The sequence below is a fragment of the Pelobates fuscus genome, chromosome 1 (genome assembly GCF_036172605.1).
Source record: "Pelobates fuscus isolate aPelFus1 chromosome 1, aPelFus1.pri, whole genome shotgun sequence".
Lineage (NCBI taxonomy): Eukaryota > Metazoa > Chordata > Amphibia > Anura > Pelobatidae > Pelobates > Pelobates fuscus.
Genome location: NC_086317.1, coordinates 218,698,717 through 218,724,285, shown reverse-complemented (window position 1 = coordinate 218,724,285; position 25,569 = coordinate 218,698,717). Strand labels below are relative to the sequence as shown.

Below are 25,569 nucleotides of genomic sequence, written 5' to 3'. Positions count from 1 at the left end.
TTAACTATTCCCAGCCAGAGGCTTTACCTCCCTTAGGGCCTGCTGGAAAGTAACAGCTGCAGATTATTGGAAGTCTCCCAGGTGAGTACACTGTAGTTTGGAGAGCAGGCGCCACAATGTAACAGGATGTGCTTTTACCTGCCCTTCATGGCAAGCAAATATAAAAACATGTCATTCAACGTATCTAGTCCACAATAAGGAATCATGGTTTAATGCTATATATATCTCAAAACAGTAGTGTGTTCAGATGGAGAATTTTTTTAAATCAGCCGGTTTTGACACTCGGAATTTAATTCACAAAAATTTGCACTTTCATAAATAGTAACGAGAGTGGGAAGTCAAGGAAGACAGCCACTAGAGGCATGTTAACCATGCAAGGTGAACACTGCAATTTCGACATAAAGGCAACGTTTTTAGATGAGGGGTTAAACAGACAGAGACATTGCACCCAGACCACTTAATTGAGATAAGTTTCTGGATGCCTATGGTGTCCCTTTAACTCTCTTGCCCCTCTCCCTTCCACCACATTAAATTGCTTTACTTTATCATATTCACAATCTATTTGTGTCAAATGGAATAACAAAAACGATGATATGCTTTGTTTCTATAGCACACACTTTCTCTGTTCCTTTAAGTATTCCATATGAATATTTTTCCTGCCACTATAAATTTGGCAGCATTCTGAAATGTGAAAAAACAAATTGGGTACAGCACCCTCTGGTATACTGGAACGGAAGGGGGTAACCCTTAGTGGAATAAAGAAGAGAGAAGATTGGGTAGTATACCAATGTTGGGGTATTGGGAACGTATAGGAGGTATCATGAATTATAATACCAATGGAGGCTAGAGGTACCAATCAGGAATAATAATCAAAAAATAAAAAAGAGTTTATTGAAAAAATATATACCGTATATACTCGAGTATAAGCCGAGTTTTTCAGCAAATTTTTTGTGCTCAAAAACCCCAACTTGGCTTATACTCGAGTCAATAGTCTGTATTATGGCAATTTGCATTGCCATAATACAGACTGGGGCTGTGGGGGCTGTCAGAGAGTTTACTTACCTCTCCTGCAGCTCCTGTCAGCTTCCTCCTCCTCCGCGCCGTCCGTTCAGCACCTCGGTCAGCTCCCACTGTAAGTCTCGCGAGACTTACAGTGTGAGCTGATAGAGGTGCTGCACGGACCGGCGCAGAGGAGGAGAGAGCTGACAGGAGCTGCAGGAGAGGTAAGTAAACTCTCTGACAGCCCCCTCCTCCCCCCCCCCACTGAACTACCAATGCCACTGGACCACCAGGGAAGGAGCCCCCCTCCCTGCTATGTATAAAAAAATAATAATAATAAATATTACAAATAAAATAAAAAAAAATATTAAAATAATTAAAATAATAATAATTAAATAAAATAAAATAATAAAAATTAATCATAAAAATATTAAAAAAAAAATGCCCACTCCCCACCAAGGCTCTGCAACACACACACACACACACACACACTGCATACATACTTATACACACATACACACACTGCACTCATACACACACTGTAAATAAATATTCAATTAATATAATTTTTTTAGGATCTAATTTTATTTAGAAATTTACCAGTAGCTGCTGCATTTCCCACCCTGGTCTTATACTCGAGTCAATACGTTTTCCCAGTTTTTTGGGGTAAACTTAGGGGCCTCGGCTTATACTCGAGTATATACAGTATATGTTAAAAATTGCCGAACAACTTGGCAATCACCCAGAGTGTCACACACTAACTAAATATAGTGGAAAAAAACTAAAATAAATAGAATGATTAAATGAAAGAGGGCTTGATAACTAGAGATTCAGGAGTTCTAAAGTTGCACTCCAAATTTATTGTCTGTGGAGCACACGTCTGTGCTTCACACAAATAAGAATGATAACCATAAAGTATTGGGGGGGGGGAGGGGAGGATAAGATGCCTTGAAAGGTGTGGAAGATAGAGAAAAAACCTGTGTGTATAAATGTTAAGGAAAATGCCTGAGTGAACAGTTGGCAACACGTACAGATGAATTGTTCCATTTTATCATGTATGCCAAATCATTGAGCCTGCTGTTTGCAGACTTTGTATCAAGCCTTATATTGCTTTGCGTTTCACTGAGACTCACTGCCAGTCTATATATACAGCGAACAGACAGTGCTAAATATTGGCAACACGTACTGATAAATCGTTACATCTTATCACGTATGCCAATTTATTGAGCCTGCTGCTTGCAGACTTTGTATCAAGGCTCTCTGTTCACTCAGGCATTTTCCTTAATTTTTAACATATATATATTTTTTCAATAAACTATTTTTTTGTTTTTGATTATTATTCCTGATTGGTACCTCTAGCCTCCATTGGTATTATAATTCATGATACCTCCTATATGTTCCCAATACCCCAACATTGGTATACTACCCATTCTTCTCTCTTCTGCATTCTGAAATGTGAATCCTGTGGAATTTACTATGAAATATTTTTAGATCTCTTTAATAAGTCATCATTAATAAATGAATATATAAAAATAATAGCAAAATTTGTGTGGAATACTTATTTGCTGATGATAGTCTTCTTTCCCTGTCCAACCCAGCAATTCCCTTGCCCGATCTCTATACTGTACTGACAGAGTTTGGGGCCCGCCTAAGCATTATAAACCATATTAAAACATACTAAGTGTAAGGTGCTTAATCTGACACCATCACAGACCCAGGTGCACCTCATGTAGGCTAGTTCTTTATGTGGCTGTCAAACGCTCCCACTTCCCTATTACCCCTAGGTAGGAGAATAATTACGGATTCAGGATTACACATCTGAAGCACCTTCCCAAACAGTTGCCTCACTATAAGAATTCCATTTTTGGCTATATGCAGTAAAAATTATGCCACTCCTAGAATATTGTATTTTTTTCACTCCATCCTCCTACATCTTACAAAGGACGATTTAGCAGATCTTCAGGGGTACATTTACTCTTATTTATATGGGAGGGTACAAGAGGCAAGTTTTAGAAATCTTTACTAAATTACCTAAAGATATCGGGGGGCCTCCCAGTTTGCGATGTTGTCACTAATTTACCTGGCCATAGATAGATGGGTGTGCTTAAAATAAGTGATGGGTCAGACTGGCCCTTTGTCTGATGTTATTGGCACCCTAGTGCTAATTTTCAGGTGCTCTATCCTAGCATTGCCCTTAAGCATTCAACTGAGGCTCTGTAAGATATAGGATCACAGATGGCCCTTATTTTATAGATCTCGATTTAAAGTCATGGGGGAAAAAAAGTATACCCTCTTTGAATTCTATGGTTTTACATATCAGGACATAACAATTATCTGTTCCTTAGCAGGTCTTAAAATTAGGCACAACATCAGGTGAACAACAACACATGACACCATATTATTACACCATACCAGTGTTAAGTGCTGGAAGATGGCCCTGTCTACACAGACCCAAATAGATGCTAGATATACTACCTGAATAGAAGGAAAATATAAATTGCTGCTATTCTTGAAACTTCTTACCCCGTTTTTAAAAAAAAAATATGGTCTCCCTAGATGGAGAGGTTTTTTCCTCTGGGTCCAAATGTGGGTATCATCATGCTTTAGCTGCATGGATGGGGGTACTGCTCTAAATGGGAAGTCGCCTTCTGGCTGACTGGCATCATGCCATCTCCACCTTTCCTTTTCTTTCTTCTCTCTTATGGCTAAACATTTTGTTCTGATGAAATACAGTTGCAAGAAAAAGTATGTGAACCCTTTGGAATGATATGGATTTCTGCACAAATTGGTCATGTGATCTGATCATCATCTAAGTCACAACAATAGACAATCACAGTCTGCTTAAACCAATAACACACAAATAATGAAATGTTGCCATGTTTTTATTGAACACACCATGTAAACATTCACAGTGCAGGTGGAAAAAGTATGTGAACCCCTAGACCAATGACATTTCCAAGAGCTAATTGGAGTGAGATGTCAGCCAACTGGAGTCCAATCAATGAGATGAGATTGGAGGTGTTGGTTACAGCTGCCCTGCCCTATAAAAAAAACAAAAAAAAAACACCAGTTCTGATGTTTGCTTTTCACAAGAAGCATTGCCTAATGTGAATGATGCCTCGCACAAAAGAGCTCTCAGAAGACCTACAATTAAGAATTGTTGACTTGCATAAAGCTGGAAAGGGTTATAAAAGTATCTCCAAAAGCCTTGCTGTTCATCAGTCCACGGTAAGACAAATTGCCTATAAATGGAGAAAGTTCAGCACTGCTGCTACTCTCCCTAGGAGTGGCCATCATGTAAAGATGACTGCAAGAGCACAGAGCAGACTGCTCAATGAGGTGAAGAAGAATCCAAGAGTGTCAGCTAAAGACTTACAAAAGTCACTGGCAAATGCTAACATCCCTGTTAGCGAATCTACAATACGTAAAACACTAAACAAGAATGGATTTCATGGGAGGATACCACAGAGCAAGCCACTGCTGTCCAAACAAAACATTGCTGCACGTTTACAGTTTGCACATGAGCACCTGGATGTTCCACAGCAGTACTGGCAAAATATTCTGTGGACAGATGAAACCAAAGTTGAGTTGTTTGGAAGAAACACAACACTATGTGTGGCGAAATAGAGGCACAGCACACTAACATCAAAACCTCATTCCAACTGTGAAGTATGGTGGTGGGGGCATCATGGTTTGGGGCTGCTTTGCTGCGTCAGGGCCTGGACGGATTGCTATCATTGAAGGAAAAATTAATTCCCAAGTTTATCAAGACATTTTGCAGGAAAACTTTAGGCCATCTGTCTACCAGCTGAAGCTCAACAGAAGATGGGTGTTGCAACAGGACAAAGACCCAAAGCATAGAAGTAAATCAACAACAGAATGGCTTAAACAGAAGAAAATACGCCTTCTGAAGTGGCCCAGTCAGAGTCCTGACCTCAACCCGATTGAGATGCTGTGGCATGACCTCAAGAAAGCGATTCACACCAGACATCCCAAGAATATTGCTGAACTGAAACAGTTCTGTAAAGAGGAATGGTCAAGAATTACTCCTGACCGTTGTGTATGTCTGATCTGCAACTACAGGAAACGTTTGGTTGAAGTTATTGCTGCCAAAGGAGGTTCAACCAGTTATTAAATCCAAGGGTTCGCATACTTTTTCCACCTGCACTGTGAATGTTTACATGGTGTGTTCAATAAAAACATGGCAACATTTCATTCTTTGTGTGTTATTAGTTTAACCCCTTAAGGACCGGACTGTTTTTGCGATGTTGTATATTTGCGACCAGGCATCTTTTTACACTTTTGTGGTGTTTGTGTTTAGAAGTAATTTTCCGCTCTCTCATTTACTGTTCCCATACAAATTATATATTGTTTTTTTCAGGACAAAAGGGGTTTTCTTTACATACCATTATTTATATAATCTCATGTAATTTAATTTTTAAAAAATGAAAAAATAAGATGAAAAATTGAAAAAAAATACATGTTTTTTGACTTTTATGTGAAAAATCTTTTACTCATCTACAAAAGCGAATGAAAAAAAAAACTGCTAAATAGATTCAAAATGTTGTCCTGAGTTTAAAAATACCCAGTGTTTACATGCTTTTTGCTATTTGTTTGCATGTTATAGGGCTATAAGTACAAGTAGGATATTGCGGTTTCAAAACATACATTTTTAAAATGTATCAATAGTGACATTGTAACACTATTATCTGTCATAAATCACTGAATAACACCCCATATGTACATATTTTTTTAAAAGTAGACAACCCAGGGTATTCAATATGGGGTATGTCCAGACTTTTTTAGTAGCCAGTTAGTCGCAAACACTGGCCAAAGTTAGCATTCATATTTATTTGTGTGTGAAAAAAAGTAAAAAACTAAATTGAACGCTAATTTTGTCCAGTGTTTGTGACTAAGTGGTTACTAAAAAAGACTGGACATACCCCATTTGCAATACCTTGGGTTGTCTTCTTTTGCAAATGGTATGCCATCATGGGGGTAATTCTCATTCCTGGGCTACCATACGCTCTCAAAGGCAACGTAACCAACCTGGCCATTTTCAATGTAAAAATATTTAACCCATATATTTGACCCTGTAACTTTCAAAAACGCTATAAAACCTGTACATGGGGGGTACTGTTATACTCAGGAGACTTTGCTGAACACAAATATTAGTGTTTCAAAACTGGAAAATGTATCACAACAATTATATAATCAGTAAAAGTGCTGTTTGTGTGTGAAAAATGCAAAAAAAAAGGCACTTTCACTGACACCATCGCTGTGATATGTTTTACTGTTTTGAATCACTAATATTTGTGTTCAGCGAAGTCTCCCGAGTAAAACAGTACCCCCCATGTACAGGTTTTAGGGTGTCGTAGAACGTTACAGGGTAAAATACAGTGATAGCAAATTCAATTCTCTGGACTTTCGGCCTGGGTTGGCAGGCAGGTCCCTTAAATTGCAATCAATAAAATAAATTATGTAAAAATATTACATAAATACGCACGTAGAATTTAAATATATATGCATATTTATATATTTGAAGTCTACGTGTATATTTATATAATTATTTATGTAATTTTGTATATGGACATATGAATAGTTCGTATTCTTTTTATTTATTTATTTATATATACATAGATATATATACAATTTCATTCTAAGTGTATTTTGATATAAATATATATATATTAATATCAAAATACAGTTAGAATAAAATTTTGTATAGATTTAATTTTTTTTTCAATTTTTATTATTTTTACATGTTTAATTTAATTTAAATTACTTATTATTTGTATTTTATAATATATATACAATATATATATATATATATATAGTTATTATATATATATATACACGTGTGTAATTTAATTATAAGTGTATTTTTATATTAATATAAAAATACACTTAGCATGACATTATATATATATGATATATAGACATATTATATAGGTATAATATATGTCTATATATCATATATATATATATATATATATATATATACACACAAAGATATTCTTGGCACTCACCCCTCAATGAATATACCGTTACAGTCTGCCTGGGTGCAACCTTGGCGTCAATATGTAGAAAAAATAGGAAAAAAGGTGCACTCACAGGTCTTCATCCAAGTGGTATTTTTATTCTGAGTTGTGGTATACAAATGTAAAAATGAATCAACGTTTCGACCCCATCTCGGGTCTTTTTCAAGATCTTGAAAAAGACCCGAGATGGGGTCGAAACGTTGATTCATTTTTACATTTGTATACCACAACTCAGAATAAAAATACCACTTGGATGAAGACCTGTGAGTGCACCTTTTTTCCTATTTTTTCTATATATATATATATATATATATATATATATATACACACACACACACACACATATATAATAATAATTTTTTTTATTAACTTTAACTTTTATTTTTTTTTAGGATTTTACACTGGCAGGGAGACTGCCTGTCAGCACAGACAGTACCCCTGCAGGCAGACACATGGACACCTATTGTGACCATGTGGTCGCCCTGTTGGGCGATCACATGGCCACAGGGGTCCTAATTCGCCATGGGGAGACTGTCTGGGCTGCAGGCAGTCTCCCCACAACGGGAGCACCGCCAATCGCCGCCGGGGGAACGACGGCGATCGGGTAAGTACATCTTAAATTTAGGACGGTTCAGGACCGTCGTCGGTCGGCAATGGAAAAATGCCGATGACGGTCCTGAACCGTCGTCCGTCCTTAAGCAGACTGTGATTGTCTATTGTTGTGACTTCGATGATGATCAGATCACATTTTATGACCAATTTGTGCAGAAATCCATATCATTCCAAAGGGTTCACATACTTTTTCTTGCAACTGTATGTACAATTTTATCTTTTTCAATAAATGTTGACTGTTGTTGCATTGGAAAAACTTCAATAAGCACTTTAATTGCATAAAAATAATGATTACATTTTAGTGTCACTTTTCTAAATACTTTGATAAACAACCCCCCTTGTGTGTTTCTACTTCTCTCTCTATGCAGACAGGTGAGTTCAAAGGGCAGGCCTTAAAACTGCAGAGTTATTAACTAAAGAACGATCAAAAATTCTAATTGAATTTCAAATTTAGGAAAGAAAGAAGCCAGTTTCTTCCAGTTTGGCTACTATTTCTTAAATGTGAAGATCACTTTGAATTCCATGAAATTGTGACCTTTGTAAATAATCCCGTGAATGACAAGTGGCCAATGTTGAGGTGTTCAGTTACAGGTAAACACAACAGTATTGATTCCTACATTTAATTGTATTTGTTTGATTAATTCAAAATGATGGCAAAGGGTGGAAGCATGATCATCAAATCTATCGAGAATATTAGTTCCTGTTGTTCAGAAAATACAACATAGGTTTTAAAAGCTTCACTAAAAACGGCTCAGTATGTTGCAAACTACTGAACTTCAAACTGTCATCATAGGCAGAATTTAAGAACAGGTGTTTTAATAAACATATTTTTTGCTGGGTTTCAGGGAAGTTGCCAATGTTTATCATATCATATAGGTTGTTCTAAAGAGGTTTAATCACTAAATTAGCAGAGGTTTTGTTTGAACCCAACAGAGCGTGGAACAGATATCGTGTGAGCAAACGAAGTGTTGCACCTGAAATCGATCATTTCATGATTGAGGGTACAAATTCATCACCAAGAGTCCGGACACTGCTCCTACACAAGACAATCTGTCACATTAGAATAAAGTCTGTGCCAAGCAACTTGGCATCTATCTTTTAACTTCTGCCCAATGCAAACATTGTATTACTGACAACTCACAATGGGATCATGACATTATAGTCACTGACATTATAACAATGACATTACAGTCAGAAATTGAACAAATAAATCCAATTAAGCCGCACGGAAATATTTTCTAACCCGACATTATTTTATTGCAACCAGGGTCACTGGCAGTCTCTACATGTTACACTAAAAACAAATCTACTTTGATTTCCCCGTAAAGATTTTAAGTATCTCTCATGATTTATAACTGTAGGATTTTAAGCGCCTGGGTGGTAATAGAGAGAATAGTTAAAAAGGTAGGAAAGGTATAGAAAAAGTAAAAAAAAAAAAAAAAAGGTGAGAGGGAGAGATTACTTTAGAACTGTGAAAAGCTTAATATCAGACATGCATGTGGAAATTGAAGTTGTAATAATGGGAAAATAGAGAAAAGGGTTAGGCAGTTCATAATGACATTGACATTTTATTTTGGAATAGTATGTCAGAATCGGATGCAGTAAAAGGAAAGGGACTGATTGTTTGACACAGGTTATGGTTGAGCGTTTAAAAAAAAATAAATGAATGTCCAAGCCTAAACAAAATGGCTTGAGAGTAAATGAATTACTTAATCAGCTGGTCAAAGGCAGTAGGTATTCAGGGAAAAAAGGAGAGCAATTAAAATATGCCCATTTGTGGAGAGTGAGAGAAAAGGTTTCTTACAGGTTTACTCCAACCACCATGACCACTTTGCTAATATAACGTAGTCATGCTGGTAAGAGTCTGTATGTGCAGCGTTTCAGCTTGAAACACTTATATGTGTAGGGGCGCTGGCGACAGATGTACTTGGCTTCAACCCTTGCAGGCACCATTTATTTATTTAGCCATTCCCGCATTTCTTTTTCAATTAGCATTATTTATTTATTTTATTTCCCTTCCCTGACCACCAACCGCTCTCTCCTTCCCCTAGCCGATCCAGAGTGCACGCATGTGTTCTGAGCTGGTGAAACGGTCCAATCAAATGAATGTTTAAGAAGGGTAACAGTAACATTTTAAAAGTAGAAATGATGTTATTCTGACAATTAAGGCAGTGAATAAAACAATTGCAAAATCTTTGAACATCACGTGCATAAAGGCCCATGGTAGTGATTATGACGGCAGGAGAACCATGGCGCCATAACTTACTAATAGGGCAAACTTTTTTACAACGGTTTGCCCCTTGCCGTCTTCATTGATGCAGGATCTGCAGAACTGTTAAAGCCGGGTGCAGGTTCTGCCACTCATTCATTAGCAGAGAGCGGTAGCATGTGCAGTGTTTCAAAGCAAAGTGCATTAAAGGGACACTAAAGGAACAGCTTAGTGAATTTGTTCTGGTGAGTAGAATCATTACTTTCAAGCTTTTTGCTGTAAACACTGTCTTTTCAGAGAAAATGCCGTGTTTACATTACAGCCTAGTGATAACTTAACTGGCTCCTCCTCATATGGCTGTTAGAGATCCTTCCTGGGTCATGGCTGCCTAAAATGCATCCAAACATTCAGTGTCTCCTCCCTCCGCATGCAGACACTGAACTTTCCTCATAGAGATTCATTGATTCAATTCATCTCTATGAGGAGATGCTGATTGACCAGGGCTGTGTTTGAATTATGCTGGCTCTGCCCCTGATCTGCCTCCTTGTCAGTCTCAGCCAATCCTATGGAGAAGCATTGTGATTGGATCAGGCTACTGCTTCTGATTATGTCAGCAGACTGCTTGTGCAGAGTTACAGCTTCAGGCATGAATACAGTAAGATTTTGCTATATTTATGGAGGCATGAGGGGCCCTGATGGTGGTTTTAACACTATAGTTTCAGGAATACATGTTTGTGTTCCTGACCCTATAGTGATCCTTTAAGCAAATTGGAAAATGATCATACCCAACCCAAAACCTTAAAAACATAGATAGAACAATTAGGACTAATAAATATCGTTTAATATAGTTTTATCTTGTAAATAATTTTTCTTCTTCAGTTGAGTTTATTAAATCTTTCCGCATAACATAGAAACTTGTAAATAATTCCTATTAATGTATAATTCCTATTAATGCATACCCATTAAAAAACAAAACAAAATGTACATTTCGTGTCTAAACAGTCTGAATACATTTCAAAAATAAAAATAGATACTAAATATCCCTTCACCCCTAAAATGTGATGTATCCCCTTGTTACTCTAAAAAGAATCACTGTGTCAAACACCCTCAAATCCACTTATGTCACATGAGCAAATATATATATATATATATATATATATATATATATATATATATATATATATATAGTTATGTTGGCACTTAAAGTGTCACTCCAGACAAAATTAACATTGGCTAATATCAATAATGTGTATAGTTCATTGCTCAGAAAGTCATTCATTGGCTGAGAGCAATCAGCTGATGTTCTCAGCCAATGAAGGATTGGCAGGTTCAGCATGCGGCTTCCTCAGCCTTACATATGCAGGATGTTTCAATCTTGCTGCAGTAGAGACCCCAGAGGAGACCCAGGTAAGAGGACAAAACGTCATAAAACGTTTTGCCCCATTACTGGGGAATGGTGCTAGGCTACTCCTACCATCAAAACCACTACAGTGGGTTGTAGTGGTTACGATGGTTGGAGTAACCTTTTAATTATATAATTCCCAGGTCGGCTATACAAATATTTGGGGTTACCTTTTCTTTCAGAGCACAGAACGCAAGCTGAAAATAACATTGTAATGCTTGTTGATTATATGCCTTCTCTTTCTTTGTAATATCTCGCCTATTTTGCGGCTTCTTATAACCAGGCTATTGTATGCCAAAATCAACACACTTGGAAATCTGAGAAATGTTACAGATTTCCTAATGCAAAGGCCATGATATTCTAGAAAACATTTCTTGTTTCCTGAGAAAATAAAGATTATATAAAAAAATTAATTATACCAACAGACTTCGAGAATGGGGCTTGGTGATGACATTTGTACTTGATTAGAAAAATCACATGTGGTCACAGTTGAAAGCAAAGTACCTCTCGTTTAAGTGCCAATTAATTTCCGTACTATCCGGGGTAATGGAAAGAATTTCCATATTTGCAAACCCCTGCAGATTTTGCTTATAAAATCAAAATATGAGGCTTGATATAGACATTTAGCTAAACAGAGATAAAAAGATGGTTAAATGACAGATATGTTTCAAAACGGAGAATTACATGGTGAAGGAGTATATTCAATAAAGTTTAAGTTTTTAACAGACTTTTAAAGAAATCCAAGCCAACTCTTGTTTTTTTTTTTCTAGTTTCATGTTGTGTTACCTCAGTTCCAACTCCGTATATTAAAGGCACAGTCTAAGCAGCAAAATCAGTTCATCTAAACATTACTTCTATGTTGCCATGAGGCACATTTCATTGGAATGTGCGAGTATAGGGATAAAGTCAGAAGAAGTCATGGAGAGGAGCGCTGGGAATTTTAGCAGAGTCTTAGGTTCAGGTAAGTTTACATTTTCTAGAGTTGCCACATTTTTTGGAAAAAAAATACCAGCCATGCTAATTTACATAATTAGTTAGACGTGAGACATCATGATGTTACATAACATGTCAGGGAGTGAGATAAAAGAAAAAAAAATTACATTAGGAAGGGGAAAATTCCGTAAATTATTAATAAACTACATACAATGTGTGTGTTACATCTAACTACTCAGTCTAGAGTCCTGGGCTGGCGGATGTCAATTCTGCGCGACTTTCATTGCACAGAATGTCAGTCATTGGCCGAGTGGTTGAGACAGGTCAGTTGATGCTTCTGCAGCACTGCAGGAGGAGGTCACTGAACCACCAGGGAACATCAGAGCCTGTTGGGGCCAAGGTAAGGAGGCAAATAGTAGTAGGCAGAAGGGTTTGTGATAATTGGAGTAACCGTTTAATTCTGCCGCTCACAAATCCAATGCTTCTAGTAGTAAAGCATTAATTCTGCTGCTCACGAATCCAATGCTTCTAGTAGTAAGCATTCTATTTAACCCTGCAATGTAAACATCAGGGTTTCTACAAAACTGCAATCTTTTACATTGCAGGATTAAAACTACAGGGCCACTGCACCTAGACCACTTCACTTATATAATAATACAACTTTAATCACACACAGGATGTTATTGCAGGTTATTATCAGAGCATGAGCTAAATTCTAAATTGAACATACTGTGCAATTTAAAAAAAAACAACATTTTTTTAAGGGAAGTGTGTAGGCTGGGAGTCCGTGTGATTCATAGCTGGGGAGGTGTGACTAGGTCTGCATCAACAAATTGATCTGACTCCAAACTGGCAGCGAATAAGGTAGTGAGACTTAAGGAGCATGAACTATACAACAAAACAACTTCATTAAGCAAAAGTTAATTTGGGACTTCATGTTACTTTAAGTTCAGCAATAGGCCATTTATCTGTGATGAAAATAAAAGGTCATGTAATATTGGATTGTAGTATGTAAAATCCAACTACAAAATATATGCTAATCTAGTCAACTATTTTATACTTAAAGCTATTTTTGCCTAAATTTGCCTTTTTTTATTCACTACAGTTCACAGTTTAATATATTTACACCAAATGTTCCATGATATTAAAGTAGATGTTGTGATGTCTTTTAGCCCACACACACAGCTCCACATGCAGGGTAATTCAATAAAGTGAGAATTCAAAGTTAACTGCAAATTTGAGGCCAAGGTAGCTAAACTGGAAGCTTGGCTGACTTGGAGAATGTTTACAGATCAGCAACTATAGCTTTGAATGTGAAATCCAATTTGAATGCAATGAATAGCCCTGATGGTGTATACACATACATTTTTATGCAAAAATATGAAAACTAAAAAGACATCCTAAATAACTGTAAACCCTTCCGGTTGACTATGAAGTGTATCTCAAGACTTCATAGAACATTCAGGACAATATTATCCGATCTAATAGTAAAGCAACACGACGGAGACACTAAAATGTGCATTGTTTGAGTATACACTACTAAGATTGCAATTTTCTAAATCATATAGATTTGGAACAGCACTGAACTGCTATGAGGGAAACTAGAGAGCCAGCCTTAGTCCCATTCTCCTGCTTCTATTACTATTGCTGAACCAATTCTACATTTCAACAAGCCATCTGCGAGATTACGTGACCCAATCTTCTTGGTAAATATCATAGTCCACACTGTGTTACACGTGGATAATCGAAGTTGCTCTATTTCCTGTTTGCAACAGGCTAGACTGATAATAAAGAATTCTACATTAATGACATGTTTCTGATCACTGATTAAGATTGCAATGTTGCAATCCTGCATTTCACGTTTTACAAACATGGAGAAAAAGAACGGTATGGCTAAAGCACATTTTCAATTTTCAATGTCATTTTTCCCATCACAAAACGTATTTCCTAGTTATGTCTATGTTGAGTGACGTCTAATTTAGCCTATTTAAATAACTGCACAAACATAGGTCACAACTGAATATTTTGGAAAAGCTTTTCAAATGTTTTAATATTTTTGGATTAAACTTTATTATGGTAATATTCATAATATGAAAATATAAAAAAAATATATCCTATATAAAAATATATATTAAAAAAAAGATTGAAATGTTAAAATATTTATTTTAAAATGTTCAATAATTTTATTAAAAAAAATGTTTAGGGGGCGGAGCCTGGAAGCAGAGCTGATCAGACGTGCATCGGCTGAGCTCCACAGCCTGGGACTAATAAACGACGGAAATACCGGGGCCAATCGCCAAATCGACCAGCCACCGACGACTTCCCAGATAAAGGAACGACGGTGCATCCAGGGATGCCAAAATCCTGCCGTTTTGGCACTGGACAGCAGTAATTCAGGCTTGCGGCCTACACAAACGTGGGCAGAGGAGAGGCGGCCGCTCTCCGAGCCCTATACCTGGCGGAGTGCAAATAGTTCCAAGCTGTCCCTCCCCCCCCCGGACCGGTGGGGGTCATCCCGGTCCCCCCCCTGACATACCCAGCACCAACAAGCCGGCTACAACAAGCCATCAAGCGACGAGATCAAGCGATCAAGCAGCAACTGCCAAACTCAAAATGGCGGACAATCCTGACACACAAGCTCCTGACACAGAGCAAATTGCGATGTCCCTCCAGAGCACGTTTGAACGTTTGCTCTACAACGTAGACAGGCTCTTTGCCAACTTTTGGGCAAAGTTAGAGGCCCGCGCCATGGAGACACCGCGTCAGAACCAAGCGCGCAGCAGAGCGAAGCGGGAGGTGAGCAGGCCCCCTCAAGGCGAACTCCCACATCAAATGCCTGACTCAGCGCAAACGGACCAGACAAGGCCCAAGACCACCAGGGGCATACTACCCCGACATCTGCTGCGGAGGCTGAGAATCCACCGCCGCTGGCGGCAACGCTACAACAGGAGCACCAGCCGTCTCTTGCATCAAAGAGACTTGGCCTCAAGAGAGGGGACCCGAGCCTCTAACCCTGCGATGCTGCTCTTCACCACAACCCAGAGTTGGAGGGAATTCAAGCCTAGCTCCCACATGGCACAACCCATGGACAGCCCTCATTCCCCCCCAAGCCTGGGCATCGGCTGACGCTGGACTATCTGAACACGCCACCCTTATCCTGACACCAACATGTTAGACAATAAGGCGTAAAGTATTTTCTGTTCCATGTTTTGTGTTCCATTGAAGTTTTTCTAAGAAATCTCACACTGCTTTTAATACAAACTCTAACGATGTAGTCGCTAGGAATCCTGATAAAACATGCATAACGTAGCGTTTATTCAGAGTAAACAGCCTAGGGGGTTACTCACACTAGCCATGAAGCCAAGCCTGACTACTCACATACATAATCTACTTATATCTTGTTTAGCTATAAACAGCAGACCTGACTATGAAGCCTATCTTTATTACTCTTGTTTATTATATTACTCTTGTTCATTATATTTAAAAAAAAAAAATGTGCAACTGATCTACATATGTCATGTACCTGTGTTTTTGAAATGCTTATAATTGCTATTGTGGCATTGCAAGCATAACTGTCATCTCCTGCATATCAAAAATAAAGAATTAAAAAAAAAAAATAAAAAAAAATGTTTAATCAATTTAAACACTTATCCAAAACAGTAAATCGAGACCATACTGTCTATTTTTGTTTTAATTTTCTCGTGGCACTTTCAGAATATAAATTAGCTTAAAATGCCAAGTAGTTTGATCAGTGGCTTACAACAGGTAACAAGAGACAAAAGTAAGCAATAATGGAGCAGCTCTAGTAGTGTTTTTTATATTTTGGGTTGCCTCCCATATTGAAGAATTGACAAAGTAACTGAAAACAGGTCCCCTATCCATCCCAATTCTGTTCAACGGTGTCCAGGTTTTGGGACCCCTATGGAACTGTCCGCAACACGCATAGCATGAGCGCATCATTAGACATGTTTGCTCTTTGCTCAGGACATTAGGACCCTGCAGAGAAAAAAATGTTCCCTGCATGGACAGTCGGCCTACTTGATTGGCAGGCAAACTGGCATACATTCACATCAGGCTGACGTGTCAGTTCTATGGATGGATTGCCCACTTTCCAGACAGAGCAAGTGATGGGTCCCTGGCCAAGTTCCCCTCACGCACCTCCCACCCTCATTTGTTTCACATAAAAAGTACTTTTCACATGAAAAGTATGTCACAAAAAAACAAAAACTAATTTGCACACAAATTTGGAGTCGGAATGTAACGTCACCCCAGCCCTGACATCAGTAAAGAGAGATCTGGGCAGCACCACACTGGACACCAGGTTCTACTTGAGCACTCCCTTTCACGGTAAGAAAAGGGTGGCGTGGTGGACCGCCCTGTAAAAAAAAAAAAAAGAATTGAAATCAAGTGTGCCTGTGTATGAGTCTGCAAGTGTATATTGTGTGTGTTTATCGGTGTCAGTTTATGTATGAGTCTGTGTGTATGTATATCAACGTCTGTGTCTGTGTGTATATTAATGTGTGTTTGTCTATATGAATGAGAGTATGTATGTGGAATTTCACAAAAAGAAGTTAGGAAGTAGAGTTAGATCTAAAAAAAAAATAAAATAAAAAAAAAATTACAGTTTCGGGTGCCATGAAACCTAGGTATTTTGTTTAACATTGCATATATATATATATATATATATATATATATATATATATATATATATATATATATATATATATATATATATACACACACACACACACACACACATATTTTAATTTTATTTTTTTTATTATGAAAAGAAAACCAACTAAGGCAGGTGTTAAAGTATTAGTAGAATTTGAGGATTCTTAGTTAAAAGGTGATGACAAGAACTGTTCACATCTTAGTAAAGAATACGGTAGATTAGTGGGATCAGAGCTGGCACTGCTGTGAAACCAATATTTGCTGAATAATGGAAAATGTCAGGGAACAATAAAGACTGTGTGCGTAAAGAAATCTGAAAAAAAAATTACAAATTAAAAAACAAATGTTTTAACAAACTAAGTCACTTTACGGAAAGTTGTTGGAAAAATAAAAGTGATGATCTGTTTTAGAATTCACAAAACAAATCCTTAAAGGAACACTATAGTCACCAGAACAACTACAGCTTATTGTGGTTGTTTTGGTGTCTATAGTCTGTCCCTGTAGGCTTTTTAATGTAAACACTGCCTTTTCAGAGAAAACTCCCTAGGGACACTCCACAGATGGCCACTAGAGGTGCTTCCTGGGGCAGTGCTGCACATGCTCTGCAAGGAGACGCTGAAGTTTCCCTGTAGAGATGCATTAAGGAAAGGAAAGTAAGTTTAGCTTGCTAAAGTGCTTTATATGTGAAGAGTGTCCATTATTTAAAATAATTTTACAAAAAGTTCAGATTTCAATAGAAATTGGTACTTTTATAAATTAACCTGGTTACACCACTCGGGCTGTCAATCAGGCAACTGGTCCTCATACTTCATTAATTTTCTTAGCTTAGTAGAGCTAAACTCAAGATGCAGTAATTGCCCAGAGTACCTGCCTTGCAGAGACTTCTCATTGAGCTACATTGGTGTGTGATTGACCAGCTACAGAAAGTCTTTGCAGGGCTAGAAGAGGAGGGCTTGCAGAGGCAAGAGATCTGCAGCTTTTGGAATCAGTTTTTTGATATACCCGCAATAAATAAATAAATAAAAATTAAAAAATATATACATATTTAAATGTATACATATTTCTACATGGGTATAGATACCTAAAATTAGTTTTATTTTGTTTGGGCAGTGGCCTTTAAATTCGTGGCCTCGAGGTAACAGAGGGGGCAGCCAAACCGGTGGAGAGCTCAAAGGTCTCCCTCACCGGCCAGCCCGTTCTTATGCTTTGGGGGCCCGTTGAACTTTTTTTGCGATCTTTACCCCTCAAACACGCACACACACACACAATATTCCCCGTCAACCACAAACATACATATAGCCCTTATTAACCCCAAACATACACTACAGCCTAAATTTCCCCACACAAATTACAGCCATTATCCCCCATGCACACTACAGCTCCAATTCCTCCAAGCACAAATACTGTCCCCTATCCCAACAAAGACACACTAGAGCTTCCACCAAACACACACATTACAGCCCATATCCACATACACCCCATATTGACATGCACACACACTACACTGCAAACAGCCCCATTCACACAACCCTACAACAGCCTCCCCTCCACATCCATAACCCCATACAAGCAGCCTCTCCCCCACACACAACCCTACAAGCACCATACCACCACATACACAACCCCACACGCAACATCCCCAGAAACACCACAACCAGCCTACCCTCACATGTGGCACCATGAGCAGACACCTGCAGCCACTGCCCGCCCCCCCCCCCTCCCCCGCGCGCACACACACACACACACACACCACCCCAAACAGCCAAATCCAGCCCTGATCTTGTTACATGGTTTTATCAAAAAAATATTGATTTAAGAAAAAAAAAAATATATAAAAACCATCACTACAACCACAAAAAGTAGACTACAGCAAGAGTAGGTAAAAAGGTAGACCACAGCAGTTGCATAACTACAATACTTTGGGCTTGTAATTCTATAAAAGTTAAGGATCTATCCTTTTTGGCACCTTTGGACAAAGCAAACAAGGGCCGCCTAGACTAATAACCAATAAGGATTGTTTCATAATCTGATTAAACTTTTGAATACATGACGAATATCATGCATCCCACAGTTGTTGGATTACAACTCCCACAATCCTGAAGGCTGCCTGAGGATTCTGTAAAATTTGTGTCAACATGAGCTGTAAAATGTTGCTAATCGCACATTAATCACGTCCACAATCTAGCCTAGGGGCTCCCATGGTATTGCTGTGAAGCCTATTTTTAAAGTAGCACACATTGTTTCAACATCTTAAATTCCGAGTACATGAGTGAAACCAGAGGTATTCCTAAACAAATCTTTACAATGCGCAACGTAAACTTCAACACACCAAGTATGGGTTAGTATCTCTTTAAATTTAAGATAACAACATGTACATTGTAATGTTGGACCTTCATCAGCGAAAGGGTCATGAATCATAACTTAAAATCAGAAATCAATCATAAAACTTGGATTAGAAACGTCAATTGATTAACTGCTTATGTTACATCAGTATTTATGTCTAAAGTAGAACAGAAATAATGCACGCAAATTAATTTAACAGACATTATTTAATATTAAGATCTTGGCTGGTCCCTATTTCAGTTTACATACGTTAGATGCAAGTCACTTGCCATTTTAGGTTTAGTAAAAGGCAGACCATGCGTTATTATTGGAATACAATTCCCAGAAGCCTTTGTAACTAACAAATATAAGTGAACACATACGACACCTGTTCTGCATTTTAATGCGGTAAAGTTTTACACAACAGGGCTACTTACTAAAGTGTGACCTGTTACAATTTGAATTTATAGTTCTAGGCCAAAAGAGCCGAACCAGAAAAATTATCCAGGTCAGCTTTTCGTTTTAGTTACTTTGGTCTAAAACTTAAAATTCACCATGAATCCGCTGCAACTTCACACTTTTGTAGGGTTTATACGCTAAACTTAGAATTTCACCTAACTCAAATCCAAATTTAAAAATTAAACTAAAATACTGCAGTAGAGTTGGAGGGGATGGGATGGAGAGGAAGAGCAGAAAGAATCACAAACTTAGCAATTCAGTTTTCAATTGTATACGATTTGAGGGTCAGTGAAAGCATCTTTAATAACTAAAGTACTTTAAATTGAGGGCTATAACATTCCACACTGTGCTAATGAAGCCAGGGACATTTAAAACACACTTTTATATAAAAGAGCTAGGGAACAAAGGCCTGCCAGCAGGAGACAAGGTGAGAGGGGGTGACCAACTGCTCACAAGAGCCCACCCGCCTACATGTATGCCACAAGGCAAGCGGTGTGGCACACTCCCAGAGATGGGGGTCTGGCCGATGGAGGGCATAGGCTGATTGATGCAATGGGCAATGGACTCCCCTGGTGCTGGACTTAAAAGAGACTTACTCTCTCTCATGAATAAAGTTGATATGCCGCCAGCCCCTAAGATGATCCTGTCTCAAGACCTTCTACACTCCCAATAGGGGGACCCTCTGGGAGACTTACCTTGTTATGCTCCACAATATACATCTCTCGCTGTATTATTCTTTTATTATTTAATCATTGCCTATTCAAACCAGACTAATCTGGGTGCATACAGCTCTTAAGATACCCATCTCAATCTGCACCTCGTTCTACTCATTTATCTTTCGATAACATATATAAAATGTGCAGTTATATCTAATGCCACAGTTATACTATGTGTGTCTAAGCGCTTGCTCCTGCTGTTGTGGCAGCGCAAGACCGATTGTTATTTGTGCACAACAAAAGTAAAGAATTAAAAAAAAAAAAAAAAGAGGATTTTCTCTTTATATTATTCGTCTTTCACCCCGAGTATTATAAAACACTTGTTTCAGCAGGCTAACTGCTTACTAATCTAGCTTAGTGGCTCCATATACATTTTGTGAAACCAATCCAATAAGATAATCTTTGTCTGGCAGAGATGGAAGCTTAATGCTTTGCAGGGACTGAAATGTGAAGCTGGGGCATGACTATCCTATTTCGACTGGTGTTTATTGGTACAGTTACGAAACAGGAGTAGGTCATTTTTAGTTCAGTAATATACTCTAGCTGCCTTTCACTTTAACCGTGGATAGATTGGCGGAGGATGTTTGGAGAGCAATTAAAGTGGCTCTGTCAGGAAAAATACAGAAGACAAAATATTTGTCTTTTGTTTTAAAGAGCACTAGATCAGAAATGACAAAAAGAAGAACAGATTCGGAAAGCGGAAGAGAAGAGGAAATAATAGGAGAAAGGTAAGCTTGAGATGACAGAGTCACTTTCATTAATATAGGGTAGAAAATAAATTTGCAACAAGGGACTTAATTGCTAAACAGTGAAGTGAAACAGAATTGAAAAATGTAGGTAATAACAGCAGAACTGAAACAATTCTCCAATTCTCTAGCCACAGGTCCGCTATTTTACTCTAAATGTTGCAATTAGTTTTCACTTCGCCACAAAAACTTCACGGAAAACTTATATCACTACATACAACTACTGTGAATACCGGGCTGCCACATCACAGTCCAGTGTAAACAAAGTACTAAAGCAGCGTCGCTGTGGGTAAATGGGAAGAAAAACATGGGTTTGGCAGGTATTTTTCCCACCTGGAGCTGGATTTTGAAGGTGTTAAAGAAGCCTATTTGTTGTTTAGACACACACATGGAAAAAAAACTGAAGATTTTCCCTAGAGCAGCACTATTGTGATACAAAGTTAGAACACTAATTTTCCAGCTCTATTATTTACAAGTGTTGTAAAATTCTCTTTCAGACGTGACACTGTACCACAAACATGCGTGAGTATCAAAACAATATATTTAAAGACCACACTTACAAGGTGATTTAGTAAAGTGAGGATTCACAGTGATTTTCAAGGTAAAAGTAGAAAAATTGGGAACTTTCTCTAGCTATGCTTCTAGTTTACCTACTTTGGCCTTGAATTTGAAATTCCCTATGAATGCACTTGTAATTATCATTTAAGTAAATAACCCGGTTAGGAAAATAAATACATCTGTGGAAAATGTCTTCTAAGTGAACAGCAGTACGGTGCACTCATTACAACGTTATAAAAATACATTTTATGTTTAAGGTTAAAGCGATAATTCACAGAAATCCTTTGAAGACACAGACAAAAATCAATGCAATTGTACACATAGCACACAAACAATTAATGGCATTTCTACAATTTTAGGACAATCTCAATGAAGTGGCTTTGGTGCAGTAGCCCTTTAGTTTTAACCCTGCAATGTAAAATATTTCTGTTTAGTATATATGGCAAAATATCGATTGCAGGGCTGAACACACGTTTAGTGGCAGTCTTCCTGGCTTCCACTGCAACAGCTAAGTTTCAATTGGTCATGTGACGTTTGTCATCCATGAGGACGTCATCAAATGCTCCTCATCTAGAAGCATATATTGGCCGAGCGTGGCACTCACCATGCACGCGCTTCTTGTCCACAATGATTGTCTATGAAAATCATTTGATTTGACAAGAAGGTTGCAAGGACTGTCATACAATCGCTGAAAAAAAGGGTAAGTAAATAACGTTTATTTTATTTATTTATTTTTAAAAAAATAACTAAGGGAGGGGGACTGAATCTAACAAGGGATTAGAACATGTTAGCATTAGGAATATATGCTTTTGTTTCTAATGCTATAGTGTTCCTTTAGCACTGCAATAATGTGTCATTTGAAATCTCAGATTCCCGAGAATCTCCTATAGAGGAAATACAACTCAAGTCATTCCATTAACTACAGCTCCCATAATGCATTGCTATCCTCTTTGGAGACAGTCCACAGCCTCCAACACCTGGAATGGGAGAAATTCAGGGTTATTTACTAAAGTGAGAATTGGAAAAATTCTTCAATTCAGTTTGGCTATTTTGGTCTAAAACTTCAAATATTACTTTGAATTCCTGACAATTCTCATTTTAGTGAATATTCTTAATTGACTGTTTGAAGATATAGTCCAAAGCACATAAAGTGTTGAAAGGTCTCACAAGATTGGTACAAATTAAAATCTATAAATTCAGTCATTTTAAAATCATAACCTCATGCACTCTGTTTGCAAATAATGTGGTGAAGGTACCGTATATACTCGAGTATAAGCCGAGTTTGTCAGCACATTTTTTGTGCTGAAAAACCCCAACTCGGCTTATACTCGAGTCAGTGTCTGTATTATGGCAATTTACATTGCCATAATACAGACTGGGGGCTGGCAGCAAGCGCTTACCTCTCCTGCAGCTCCTGTCAGCTCCCTTCTCCTCCGCGCCGGTCCGTTCAGCACCTCAGTCAGCTCCCAGTGTAAGTATCGCGAGAGCCGCGGGGTCATAGTGCAGCTCTCGCGAGACTTACACTGTGAGCTAAGAGAGGAGCTGCACGGACCGGCGCGGAGGAGAAGGGAGCTGACAGGAGCTGCAGGAGAGGTAAGTGCTTCCTGCCAGTCCCTTCTTCCCCCCACTGAACTGCCAATGCCACTGGACCACCAGGGAAGGAGAGCCCCCCTCCCTGCCATGCATCAAGCAGGGAGGGGGGACGAAAAAAAAATTTAATAATAAAATAATAATATTAAAAAAATAATATAACAAAAATAAAAATAAAATAATAATAATAAAAAAATATGTTAAAAATTCCCAACCCCTACCAAGGCTCTGCATCACACACATACACACTGCATTCACACACACACACTGCACTCATACACACTGCATTCATAAACACACACACACTGTAAATAAATATTCAATTAATATAATTTTTTTAGGATCTAATTTTATTTAGAAATTTACCAGTAGCTGCTGCATTTCCCAGCCTAGTTTTATACTCGAGTCAATAAGTTTTCCCAGTTTTTTGGGGTAAAATTAGGGGCCTCGGCTTATATTCGGGTCGGCTTATACTCAAGTATATACAGTAAATGAAGAATGCAAAAAATGTTAAACAAGAATGCAAAAAATTTTAAACATAAATGAGTCTAACTGGAAAAGTTTACCTGCCTGCAATTAGAAAGAAAATTATGTCAGTCAACCTCATTATTCTAAGAATGGGCTACAGATAACTATCTCCAGGTACCATAAGATGAGACCAGAGGGTAAATAGATCCCAAAAAAACCTGCGTTACCAGCATGAGCAGTGCTTTAGCTAATTTATACTACATGAGATGCCTGAAGGGGTAATAACTAAATTGGCACTTAATATCAATATGACTCAAAGTTGTACCTGTTGTGCAACATCTGTCCCACAAAATATAGAACTTTAGCACTAAGCAACTATAGCAAAGTTCTGTCGGCCTTTGCAAAATGTTAGAGTTAAGCCATAGGGAGGACCGAATGGCCGGACAATGTGCAGAAATGTCCATCACACTATAAATATTGAACAACAACAGCTTTGTCTGAAGATTAAAATCACTGACTAAAATTACTTAAAGCAGCACTGTCGCCTCCCCTCCCCCGAAGAGAGAATTTCATAAAGATAGAATTTTTATGAAATACTCACTTTGACGGTGTTGGAATTTAACTGAAATACCAATCCAGTCAAAAGATATACTGAGGCAAAGTATGGGCTATTTGTCTCTGTATGTTTCTATTCCTGACACTTATAGACACTTGGCGAACTACCACCGTCTAGAAGTGTAAATCCACCAGTCACCAGTGACAACTGCAAGGAATTGGCTCTGCCGTTGAAGGATTCCGCGGTCTTGCAGAATCCTCAAACCTCATTGCTGTACTCTTGATGGCCACGCCGTGATTGATAGGTTCAAGAAAGTAAATCTCACCTTTACCTGCACACCCGACCACCGGAGCACCACATTGATGTCACCGGCGGGGGTCTTTTAGAATTCTGCAAACTTCCCAGACGGTGACAGTGCCGCTTTAAATGCGGACATGGCAGATACATCACGTCATATAAATCGAGTGCATTTCTCATCTACGCACTACATAAAGAATTAGTATAGCATAGAATGCTTACCTGAAACATGTCAGCTGTCTCTGTTCCAGTGGTGCCACCAACTCAAACTCTACTCCATGGGGAGACAGGGTGGAAAGATTCTACCAGGATTTTGAGTACACTAATGAAGAATATTATCTTTGGCTAGAACAGAGAAAAGTAACATCAGCTTTTTAGCATGAGAGACAGAATATAGCAGCAGTTCTTAAAAGGTAGATGATGTAGACATACAACTGCCATAATAATATGAGTTGTAATTCAACAATATCTGGAGATATACCATTCCTGATCCTTTGTGGACTATACTGCTATTCCCTTGAAGACAGACATATCTCCACAACACGGTTTTGTATATGCACAGTGTGCATGCATACTGTATATTACACACTCATCTTTCTAGTTACAGGTGTAATGTGGCACGTGACAGCATGACTCCAAGGGGCAGGGCGTGCAACCATACACATATGCAACCATATACAATATGTACACAGACATAGAAGGTCAGAAAAGCATCGTGAATATAGAATAATGCTGTTCACACCATCTCTTCCATGCTGCTCAATGTCAGTGAAAATATGTACTAGTGCTCAATGTCAGTGAAAATATGTACTAGTACTTAAATAAGAAATTAGAAGACATGGTATTTACAAGTCATACCTAATATTTAGTAACTAGGATGAGCTTACATTTCCAATCCCAGGATCGCTTGATAGCAGATCCCCAGCCGGAGTATACTGCCCCATTTTATAAATCCATGGAAAGCATGAGACTATAATTTACATTATT

General features: G+C 38.2%; 1 protein-coding gene across 2 annotated transcripts in view; it reads right to left on the bottom strand.

The window, feature by feature from the left end:
* Positions 1–25,569, bottom strand: part of KIAA0319L (KIAA0319 like) — a 99,778-nt gene that overhangs the window by 73,910 nt on the left and 299 nt on the right. For both annotated transcript variants that reach the window (XM_063454826.1, XM_063454835.1), the window contains exon 2: positions 24,805–24,927. The gene's annotated coding sequence lies outside the window, so the exon portion shown is untranslated. The remainder of the gene's footprint in view (positions 1–24,804; positions 24,928–25,569) is intronic.